This window comes from Podarcis liolepis (assembly GCF_965112155.1).
Source record: "Podarcis liolepis genome assembly, chromosome: 12".
Classification (NCBI taxonomy): domain Eukaryota; kingdom Metazoa; phylum Chordata; class Lepidosauria; order Squamata; family Lacertidae; genus Podarcis; species Podarcis liolepis.
The window spans coordinates 11,264,228-11,276,587 of NC_139563.1; the positions used below are offsets into that span (position 1 = coordinate 11,264,228).

Below are 12,360 nucleotides of genomic sequence, written 5' to 3' on the forward strand. Positions count from 1 at the left end.
CCTAATCTACATCTGTACAGGGGATGGTTTTTAACTGGACGGCTCAGCTGGTTAGTGCGTGGTGCTGATAACGCCAAGGTTTCAGGTTCAATCCCTGTATGGGGCAGCTGCACATTCCTGCACTGTTGGGGGTTGGACTAGATGACCGTCAGGGTCCCTTCCAGCTCTATGATTCTATACTGTTATTTCTTTATCCTTCTGTTGTTTGGCGCCCTGTGCTCCTTTGGGAGGAAGAACGATGGTACCTGCAGACACCTACATGGCACCTGCTCTATGCAAGTACATGCCTTGTGGGTGGGAGGAACGCCGCAGCTTAATTGCTTGATCTGTAGTTACCCTAATTAGGCCTGGCACTGATAAGCAGCTTCTTAACAAGCTGTGACAGATTTCTCAGCCTTTCCACCAGAAGTTTCCCTGAGTTTTATTGTGCTCAGCAAAGCTTGGATCTGGTGGCCTTTAATGTAATTGCAGGAGTAATGAGTCTTAGCGCCAAGAGCAGCTTTCTTCCCAGGGCAAAAAACAGCAGACACGGACCAATCTGAATCAGGGCCATGAGAAGACTTAAATTCCCTCCTTGCTGCATGCCATGGTATCAATCCAACCCCGGCTCCCCAAACCCTGCTATTTGCTAAATTACAATCAATTAATAATAATTATTATAATGGGACGCGGGTCTAAACCACAGAGCCTAGGGCTTGCCGATCAAGAGGTCGCAGTTTGAATGCCCACGACGGGGTGAGCTCCCATTGCTGGGTCCCTGCTCCTGCCAACCTAGCAGTTCAAAAGAACGTCAAAGTGCAAGTAGATAAATAGGTACCACTCCGGCGGGAAGCTAAACAACGTTTCCGTGCGCTGCTCTGGTTCGCCAGAAGCAGCTTAGTCATGCTGGTCACATGACCCGGAAGCTGTCTACGGACAAACGCCGGCTCCCTCAGCCTATAGAGCGAGATGAGCGTGCAACCTCAGAGTCGTCCGCGACTGGGACCTAATGGTCAAGGGTACCTTTACCTTCAATAATAATAATGATAACAGTATTTATACCCCGCCCATCTGGCTGTGTTTCCCCAGCCACTCGGTGCGGCTTCCAACAAAACATTAAAAACACATTAAAACATCAGTCATTAAAAACTTCACTAAATAGGGCTGCCTTCAGATGTCTTCTAAACGTGCGATAGTTGTTTATTTCTTTGACATCTGATGGGAGGGTGTTCCCCAGGGCGGGCGCTACTACAGACAAGGCCCTCTGCATGGTTACCTGTAACTTTGCTTTTCGCAGTGAGGGATCCGCCAGAAGGCCCTCGGCGCTGGACCTCAGTGTCCGGGTTGAGTAATGGGAGTGGAGATGCTCCTTCAGGTATACTGGGCCAAGGCCATTTAGGGCTTTAAAGGTCAGCACCAACACTTTGAATTGGGCTAGGAAACATACTGGGAGCCAATGTAGGTCTTTCAAGACTGGTGTTATGTGGTCTCGGCAGCTGCTCCCAGTCACCAGTCTATAACTCAGGAGACAGACATGTACATAAACCGTATCAAAGACCTTACAATGTTTTCCCCTTATGCAAAAATCCCAGAATTTGCACAGTAATTGGGCTGGCCCTAAGAATGTTATAGATCTCTAGATCTGCCCGCACCATACTGTACTTCTTCTGTGTTGAGATTAGAACCTCAGGGGAATAATTTGTGGCTGTGGTATTTTTAGGGACACACCTGCAGAGCTTGTGAAAAAGCAAGGTGCAAGACAGAAGCCAATTTGCTTTATTCTGGGTTTAGAGTACAACGTGGCACATTTTGAGAGTTGTGAATTGGTTGCTCCAAGGCAATTTCCCACAGCCTCTCTGAGCCCAAATATAGTGACCCTGCAGATGTCACTAGACTACTAGTCTGAGATGATGATAGTTCAAGACCATCACATGGAGAGCCACAGATCCCTCATGCTTGCTTTGAGGTCTCCAATGTATCTTGGGACATGCAAGGACAGTTCATAACAAAGGTGAAGATCTACCACCCATCACTAAAACAAGAATGGAAATGTTGGGGTAAAAGGAAAAACCCATGAAAAATAAGTATTATATAAAAAAGACTATATATGGTCAACTTTTGCCTTTGTGCGGAGAGAGATTAATTCCTTTCTCAGGATGTCAGTTATGCCAGGCAATTTCTTCTGCCTTCCCTCTAAGAAGCATTACAAAAACTGTCAGCAGCATTAAGGATAGCTTAGCAAAAAAAACCCAAAACCAAAAAACCCTATCCAGCCTCTTTGCCAAAAGCACAATTGCTAATCATTACTGGGATTTGCTTTTCACACAGACAACTCCCTGGTTTTTAAATTCTTTGGTTCTTATTCTGAGTGCCTGATTTGTTAACTCTTGTCCCAGCCTAGTTTGGGGGGGGGGGCATCTGGGCAGGGGGAAGACGGACTAAAATGAAACTTTTTCTCTGCCTGCCTGAAGCTAATCTTTTCAATTATGGGTGAATGGCACACAATAGGGAACAGGGGTTTGGTCTGGCTTGGCTTTAGAACTTTAGATTTATTATTCATTGTTTAAGGTTTGGGCTAAAACACAGTAGTCATGAGTGCAGAAGTCATTCCTTGAGGACTTCCCTCTGGTGCTCGTAAAACCTGACGGTCTCTCTTGCTTACTGCTCTCTTCATCACAAGGTGATGATGGTGGTTATTCCACTCCACTTGAAAAGAGCTGAAAGAGGAAGCTAGAAGAGGGATGCTCGTCCCCTCTTCCAACTTGGTATGCTTTTTGAAGGCTCGCATCAGCATCTCAGATGTTAAACTGGAATCACTGCTACAGTTCATTTATGTTGGGACTGTCAACTGGAGGAGGCAGGGATCTTATCAGTTTGAGGTACCAAATAAGGCTTGAAACACTCACACCTATGCATTACTGCAGCATATCCAGAGATAATACAGTGGTACCTTGGGTTACATACACTTCAGGTTACATATGCTTCAGGCTACAGACTCCGCGAACCCAGAAATATTACCTCAGGTTAAGAACTTTGCTTCAGGATGAGAACAGAAATCGTGCTCCGGCGGCACGGCGACAGCAGGAGGCCCCATTAGCTAAAGTGGTGCTTCAGGTAAAAACAGTTTCAGGTTAAGAACAGACCTCCAGAACGAATTAAGTTCTTAACCCGAGGTACCACTGTACACCATTAGCAGGGCAAAGAGGCTGAGCACTCAAATGTCTGCTACAGCACACCTCAACGTCAGCTTCTCCCATATTCCATTTAGTGTGGAAAATTTGCAAATTGTGTGTGGCTTAGGGTGTGGAATAGGTGGTACTGGTAAATCGAGAATAACAATAAATACAGTGGTACCTCGGGTTAAGTACTTAATTCATTCTGGAGGTCCGTTCTTAACCTGAAACTGTTCTTAACCTGAAGCACCACTTTAGCTAATGGGGCCTCCTGCTGCCGCCGCACCACCAGAGCACGATTTCTGTTCTCATCCTGAAGCAAAGTTCTTAACTCGAGGTACTATTTCTGGGTTAGCGAAGTCTGTAACCTGAAGCGTATGTAACCTGAGGTACCACTGTATTTCAGTTGGTGGCATGGGGAGCAGCCATTTTGGCATGGAAGAGGATCCTGGAGAATGAGCAGTAGCAAGGGCACCGCTGGTGTCCTGCTTGGGAGACCATGGTGCAGCCAAGGCAATCCCTGGCTGGATTAATCATATGCCACACTCCAAACAGGAGGGTTACAGAAAAGCAAGCCAGGTAGATCAGTCAAATGCACCTGGCAATACCAGATTCCAACCACAGTGGAAAGCAGGGCAAACAGGAGCCTATCAGCACCCCGGAGAGCTCACTCAGAAGCAGTTGTTGACTCAACAGCATACTGAAGTCTTCTAGGGCTTTATGAAAGTCAGCTGGTGTGGACTGTCTATTAGCCCTATCCCTTCTATGACAATGTAGGCTCTTTTAATGGATCATTGCCCTGCTGGGTAGCTGTTGGTTCCTACAGCATGGAGATAGTGAGGGATGAGTTGGAAGGGTGTCATCCAAGCTGGGGTATGGTAAGGCCACAGCTTCTGGTCTGGATAGTCCAGAGGGCAGGGCAGGTATTTATGTCCCAAGTGATGCTTCCTCTCCCTGCAGGTCTGCCTGTGAGCCAGAGAACATGACAAATAGCAGGGGCCTCAAGAGCTGCAGAGGTTGCTCAGGCCTGAGTGAGTGGAAGTAGTGATGATGGTGATGAAGGGATTATGGCACACCAAGGTTGGATAATGGAGCTATATTCAGAAGATAACCACTGGTCCCATTGGCTTGAAAGGAGGGGAGTTATGGGTGTGGCCACATCTGCTGGGTGGGCAGCTTTGCCCTCCAGCTTAAATGAGGTTGATACCCCTGGTTGACTAGATCAGCAGAATCTAAATTCTCAAATAAATAAAATGGGAGGGATCACACAAAACAGCATAATATTCACACTGCATGACTGCAAGCTTGCTGATTTTGCTGCGTGCATTTGCAGTGAAAACAGATAGAACTGCCGTCATCATGTGTGGTGCTCTGCACACGCTATTTGCACACTTGCATGTTTTTGAAATCTGAATTTTTTATCCTGTCTGAAAACCAGAGGTTTCAGGTTGGAGGAAGACCAAATATACCACAGGAAGTTCTAGATATAATATGCTTTTGCCATTAACAAAACCAACATCTGGTTGCCGCTCGCTTTTATATAGCAATTCTTTGTGTGTCTGGATGTTTGGAGTGGACTCCTTCTTCCCATACTTTTCCGATGCCCTTCCACCTAAGGATTTGCTAACAACTTCAGCATTTTTCGAGTGGATGGATGCCTGATCCTAGGAAATTCGGGCAGCTGTACAAACCAGCTCATGCTAATCCCTGGCATTTGTGCAAAAGCTTACCATAAGCCTTCAACTTCAGGAGGTGTCAGAACAGCAAGATCCTCACCATCAATTAATTCTGCTTTCAGAAAGTAGAAAAGAGGGCTATTGGGAGGCAACAGAGAGAGACACAAGAGGCTGGGCCAAGGCCATTTCGTCAGCTTGGTTGAGACCACCAGCTTCACTGGGCTCCTCCCTCCCTCCACTGTCACCTGCCGGCAGCCAAACCACCAGGATTCAACAGTGGGGAAGTGGGGAAGCAGGGCCATTGGTCAACAGAGCTTGATGGAATGAATTCAGGCTGTGGCATTTTGACCCTCCACTCAATGACTTTTTCCCTGACCTCCGATATCATTTGCCTGTTCTGGGTTTGCATGCAGGTATTTCTGCACCTGTGTGAATGTGTGTGCACCTTTAAAGAAAATTCCCAGGAAGGGCACAAATGCCAAGATTACCGACAGGCGAACAGGGGCAGCAATACCCATTTTTAATTTGGCTCTTTTTTTAAAAAAAAGGTATTGTGTAAGACTAATCTTTGCCTGCATAAAGCTTTCCCAAGAGGGATGAAGAGGGATGAAGCTGTTCTGTCCCAAGGCCTCTCTATTTATTTTTTATTTTAATGTACAAGGTGTGACTGCTGTTTAAACATATTATCGTTGCATTAACAAAAATATTGCATGCTGTAACGTGGAAACAAAGCATGCACACCAAACAGGAAGGAATTAATAAGGAAATTATAGGAGCAGCTGTAAGTGATAAACTTAGTGACAATGTTGTGGTTACTTAGAGAATCTTATAGAGTTTTAAGAAAATGGAATCCAGTTATGCAATATATGAAGAAATAATTAGGAACTGCAAGTATAGGACTTTGTTTCTGGTTAAGCTGTTTCACAAACATGTATTGGGGGATTTCATAGGAGATATAAAATTGTTAAGATAGGATGACCATACTGATGACATTAATGATATTTATGACTTCTACATTTATGAATTGTAACTTATTTGGATTACTTGAGATATTTATAAGCAAGGTAGTAGAGATGTTTAGTATAGGGTTTGACACTAAACGTTAACCTTAAAAAAAAACCTATACTGGATTTTTTATTTAGTTTAAGTATGAACAAAAACTAAAAAGAATACTTTTTAAAAAACCTGATATATATACTGATTTAGAGGTAACACACACACACATCTGCAATCCCATACCCATGTATTGGGTGGAGATCTGGAAAAAAAACCTGCTCCTGCTAACTCGGTAGTTAAATTTCACATGTGCCTTCTGCAGGCAACGTTCAGTAAAATTGGATGCACTTATACCATATGGCTAATATGGCCACACACACACACAAATCACCAAAAATCACGCATGACAAACCTGCCCATCAAAACATAAAATGTGCTAACAAGCTTCCACATCAGCAGGTGCGAAGCAGATTGCAAATGTAACACGTGGAACACGAAAATCCTGACTAAAGGAAGAAAAACTACAGGCAGGCATTTTGATAACGATGATACTGTCTGGATGCTGCAAAAAAAAAATTACACAAATGAACAACACAAATTCCACAATAAACACATGTCCAAAAGCACCCAACAGTGCAGACACTTCAAAACCCTCTTGCTGTCATAGAATCATAGAGTTGGAAGAGACCACAAGGGCCATCGAGTCCAACCCCCTGCCAAGCAGGAAACACCATCAGAGCACTCCTGACATATGGTTGTCAAGCCTCTGCTTAAAGACCTCCAAAGTAGGAGACTCCACCACACTCCTTGGCAGCAAATTCCACTGTCAAACAGCTCTTACTGTCAGGAAGTTCTTCCTAATGTTTAGGTGGAATCTTCTTTCTTGTAGTTTGGATCCATTGCTCCGTGTCCGCTTCTCTGGAGCAGCAGAAAACAACCTTTCTCCCTCCTCTATGTGACATCCTTTTATATATTTGAACATGGCTATCATATCACCCCTTAACCTCCTCTTCTCCAGGCTAAACATGCCCAGCTCCCTTAGCCGTTCCTCATAAGGCATCGTTTCCAGGCCTCTGACCATTTTGGTTGCCCTCCTCTGGACACGTTCCAGTTTGTCAGTGTCCTTCTTGAACTGTGGTGCCCAGAACTGGACACAGTACTCCAGGTGAGGTCTGACCAGAGCAGAATACAGTGGCACTATTACTTCCCTTGATCTAGATGCTATACTCCTATTGATGCAGCCCAGAATTGCATTGGCTTTTTTAGCTGCTGCATCACACTGTTGGCTCATGTCAAGTTTGTGGTCAACCAAGACTCCTAGATCCTTTTCACATGTACTGCTCTCAAGCCAGGTGTCACCCATCTTGTATTTGTGCCTCTCATTTTTTCTGTCATGGATTGGCTGGATGCAGAAGAGGGGTGGGAGGCACCAGCTGGGGAACCCCCAATGGAACCCCTAAGGGAAGAAGGCTCAGAGCCCAGGGATTGGTGGTGGGATGACGATGAGTGGTCAGAAGGAGAAGAAGGAGCAGATTGGAAGAAGGTGTCAGAAGCTGAAGGGGTAAAAGGAAGAGTCTGTGGCAGAAAGCAGTCAAGATTCAGAGGCAGAAGCAGAGGTTGGAGAGGAGGAGGGCCGAGAGGCAGATACGAGGCAGGCTGTGATGGCCTGGGAATCTGATTCAGAGGCTGAATCTGAGGAATGCCAGCCTGCACAGGAGTCCCTGCCTCCAGGACCGGCTGAGCCCGGGCTGGGGATTGAACCTGAAGGGCCCTCACCTGTGCTGGGTCCTCAGGAGCAGACACCAGCTGAATCTGCTCTGGCTCCAGAGGTGATCGAGGACCCATTGCCTGCAGGTGCTCCACTCTCATGCCCGTCAGGGAAAGGTGAGGTTTCCTCTGGGTCCAGTAACCCTCCAGCCTCTCCTGAGCTGCAGAGGCTCAGGCCAGAGAGGTGGAGGGAATTAAGTCCCCGCAGGAGGAGTGCTCGCCTCCAGGCCAGGAGAGACGAGCCTCCTGTGGACCGGGGCCGCCCTATGCCTCAAAGGAGATAAAAGCCAGCTAGCCCAGTCCCAGGTTGCAGGAGCAACAGTGTTGGTAACCTGTTCCTGCCGGGACCCTGTCCTGCTCTTCTGTCAGAATTCCTGACCACACACGACTCCTTGCCTTGGACCCCGCTTCAGCCTTGATGGACAGCCTCCATACCACACCCTAGACCTCGGACTGGACTTGGACCACGCCACATAGTAACCCCCCGGGACCAGCACACAGGCTGCTGAAGAAACCAGGGCATCTCCCCCTCCTGCTGTGACTAACTCCCCTACCCACTGGTCAGCCAGAACCTACAGAGGTATGAAGAGGGCGGAGAAGAGACAGACAAGGTGTCAGAGTCTCAGATTGCTTGGAAAGAACCCCGAGTAGGTCCTTCAGTGACACCTTGTGAGTTATTGATGACCTGCTGGCCCAGTAAGGTACCTGGATAGCAGACATTCTGGTACACATATGAAATCTGCTGGGAGCTCTTTGGAGGAAGAGCAAGGTATATGATTTGGTAAGGGCACCTTTAGACTTGGGGGCCCAAACCACCTGTGGGCCACCGCTATTCTAGAGTTTCACAACCTGGAAATGTTTGATGACCCAAATTAAAGCCTGCCTTCAATGTAAACTCAAAAGGACATGCGAATCTGCCTATAACAGATCAGACTATTTGTCCATCTAGCTCCAGAATGGAGAACCTCAGGCCCAGAGACCCAATGTGGTCCCTCCAGGTCTTTCTGCATGGCCCTAGGAACTCTCCCCCCAGACCACCTGATGCTCCACCCACTTTTGCTTCTGGCCCCTCCCACCCTCGGAACATAGCAGCCCTGGAAGGCTGCCTCAAAGGAGATTCCGTCCCCAGACTGAAAAATGTTCTCCATCTCTGGATTAGCACAGCATTTCCTATTGTCGACTAGCTCAATGGCAAAGAAAGGTGTTCCCCAAATGTTCTGAACCCCTGGCCTACCTGGTGGCAAGTCAATATGTTAAGTCCAAAGTTTGGGGGTCAATCTCTGCTAGCTAAGTCCAAAGTCCAGGAAACACACTCCAGGGTCTGTTCAGGTAAGCCAAGTCCACCAGTCAGGATACCGTCCAGAATCCCCTAGAGGTCCAGGGGCATCCAAGCCAAGGCCCATCAACATGGGCAGTTGAGCAGTCCTGGCACCTCAGCTCTGCTTCCCATTTTTACTTCGCTTGTTAACTGCAGCATCTGGGCTTGATGAGACATGTGACCCTCACCTGTTCTAAGCCTACTCCAGCGAAGGAATCACACATGTCCTCCCAGAGCTAGCGAGCCCCACATGGCCAGCTGGTGAGCTGGGCTTTGTGCCTTTGCCTGCCTCAGCCTCCTAGCGGCCCCTCCTGCTGCTCCCTATGCCTCAGAGCCTGCTCTATTTGTGGAGACAGGGACCCCTATGGCTCTGGCAATGGGTCCTGCTGCTCTGGTTCCCCTCACCACCCTATGTCACTCCATGAGTACTTCTTTCCCCATCCCCTGCTTGCCCTGGTATGCCCCAGTCCCGGCTACACCCCATGCTGGGATCCTGTTCCTTCTCTTCCTCCTCCCCGTCGTCCTACCAGTTCATGACATCAACACCGGGTTCCTGGTCCCCTTTAACAAGAGCTACCAGGGCTTCAAGGGACGCGGGTGGTGCTGTGGGTTGAACCACAGAGCCTAGGACTTGCCGATCAGAAGGTCGGCGGTTCGAATCCCCACGACGGAGTGAGCTCCCGTTGCTCGGTCCCTGCTCCTGCCAACCTAGCAGTTTGAAAGCACATCCAAGTGCAGGTAGATAAATAGGTACCGCTCCGGCAGGAAGGTAAATGGTGTTTCTGTGCACTGCTCTGGTTCACCAGAAGCGGCTTAGTCATGCTGGCCACATGACCCTGTACACCAGCTCCCTCGGCCAGTAAAGCGAGATAAGCGCCGCAACCCCAGAGTTGGCCACGACTAGACCTAATGGTCAGGGGTCCCTTCACCTTTTACCAGGGCTTCAGCATGGGGCACACAGAGCATGTCTTCTGCCATTGTGGTGCAGATCTTCCCTTACGAAGCGTCAACAATCCTTAAACACCTCTGATTCGGAGACCCTGATTCAGAGCCATAGACAAAGCCCAGTCATACCCCATTAATATCTCTAGCAAATGGGAAACTAAATATTTCTGGGGATGCAACCGGGCTAAATAAGTCCAGGCCATGAAATTGAACATTTCAGATTCATGGCTTGTGCATTACTACTGAGCACTGCCTAGAAGCTTCAACCATAATAAGCTGGGGCTAATTTCCCACTAATGGTACTTTGGTCTTACAAAAGCAGGTCCTTTTTTTTCATTCTGGAGTCAAATATTGTTATAGGAAATGCTATAGGACCTGGCCCTAGAACTCTAAAATCAATCTAAACCCATTAAAACAGTGTTTTTTGTTCTCTCTGTCCCTTGGGAAAAAAAGCTACTTTGTCATTTTATCTTAGCCAAATAGGGTGGAAAGAATTAATTTCATTATACAGAACAGAACAGGATTTCATTGGATTAAACCCAAGGACTTTCAATGTGCTTTTTAATATCTGCAGAATTGCACTGCCCTTTCACATTTGTAAAATATTCACGCACAAAAGATCTCCAAACCCATCCCTATTCCCAACAGTGGCTGAATTTGCCATATCACAGTAAGCCAATGCGGGGGAAACTCCAGTTTCATAAGCCCACCAGATCTCCCCACTTGGCACAGAGTGTGGTTTAGCCAAAGCCATGCCAGGCAAGTTTACAACAGGTAAACCTGCAGTGCCAAACCGAAAAGGGAGAATAAGCAGCACACCCTGAGAGCCTTTTTCTGTTGCTCTGTGGTAACGAAAATAGTCATCAGATTCAAAAAGCGGCGAATTACAGCTGAACAGGAAGAATGGCGAGTGCATTTTGGCTCTGTACACATCCTCCAGCTTTAAAGCACATGCAAAATACAATCTTTCCCTCAAAGAACTCTGGGCATTGTAGTTTGTTATGCGTTGCTGGAAGTTACAACTCTGTGAGGGGCTAAACTACAATGTCCATAATTCTTTGAGGGGAGGGTATGTTTCAAACGTGCTTTGAAGGTAGAGCGTACACACAGCCTTGAGACTGCATTCATAATTCTTCTGCAGCCTCAACTTAAATTCAAGTCTTGGCTGCAAAGGAAGACTTTGCAGCACTGCCTTATGTTTATGTCTTTATTATTTATTATTAATTTTTGAATAATGCCCTTCATCTGATTTCACAGGCTGCAGAGGGTTGCCGTATGTCCTCTTTTTCTAGGACACGTCCTCTTTTTCATGGGTATGTAAAATGAGAGTCGACATAGCAATCCATAGTTAAAAGTAGTACAGTGGTACCTCGGGTTAAGTACTTAATTCGTTCCGGAGGTCCGTTCTTAACCTGAAACTGTTCTTAACCTGAAGCACCACTTTAACTAATGGGGCCTCCTGCTGCTGCCGCGCTGCCGGAGGACGATTTCTGTTCTCATCCTGAAGCAAAGTTCTTAACCTGAAGCACTATTTCTGGGTTAGCGGAGTCTGTAACCTGAAGCATATGTAACCTGAAGCATATGTAACCTGAGGTACCACTGTAGTTGGCAAATGTGCCCTCTTTTTTGCTCTTCAAAACATGGCAACGAAGAGTGGTGGCTTCAACGGAAGCATTGCAGATATACTCCTAATTCTTCCTAGGCAAGGCATAGGCTCAAAGTAGAATCCCATTTTACACTCCTTCAGTAAGTCATGAATCATGGGCTATTGTGCATGAGCCAACTGTGTCTGCCTGGACCCCCCCCCCCAACAATGGAGAGAAACAATTCACAACCCCTGATTCAGCATTACATCTGATTCAGGGACAGTGGCTTGTTTTTCCCTAAACACACCACAATGGTAAGCCAAGAGTTGATATTTGCTCATAAACCATGGTTTGCTGAAAGAAACTAACCACGGTTCCATGATCCAGGTGCAATGCTAAGCATTGATTTGTTTCCTCCAAGCAATAGTGGGGAGGAGCAAAACTGCCCAGACTGGCTCAGTTACGGGAAACCATTAGGTGTGACATGAGAATTGGGTCATCATTTTAAAAAGAAGAAGTCTTAAACGTTTTAAAAGCACTTTTGGGTGTCTTGCACATGTTCTTCTTCATAACTGTGAAACCCCCATAGATTTGCCCGTATCCAAGTTTAGACTGCAAGAACTTTGAAACAAAGACGTATCCTATTAGATGGCAAGACCTGTGTAAATTCCCTGCACATAAACAGATGAACAAATCGTAACACACCCCAATTATGGCTGATGAACCTATATTGTGGATTCCAAAGAAAAGGCTTAGATTTAAAAGGCAAGCTTTTAAGAAGCAATGATTATCAACTATATGTTGGAGAATCAACGCGGCTTTCGTATCAAAAGGCAAGAAGGTTGCCGGTCAAAGTTATTCATCTCCTCTACAGCACAGCCACAATAGAAGCTGCTTAAAACCCTGAAACCTTATCTGTA

At 46.7% G+C, this 12,360-nt stretch overlaps 1 protein-coding gene across 4 annotated transcripts in view; it reads right to left on the reverse strand.

Annotated features, from left to right (window-relative positions):
• PRKAG2 (protein kinase AMP-activated non-catalytic subunit gamma 2) overlaps nucleotides 1–12,360 on the reverse strand; it is a 199,270-nt gene that overhangs the window by 110,435 nt on the left and 76,475 nt on the right. The window lies entirely within an intron of this gene.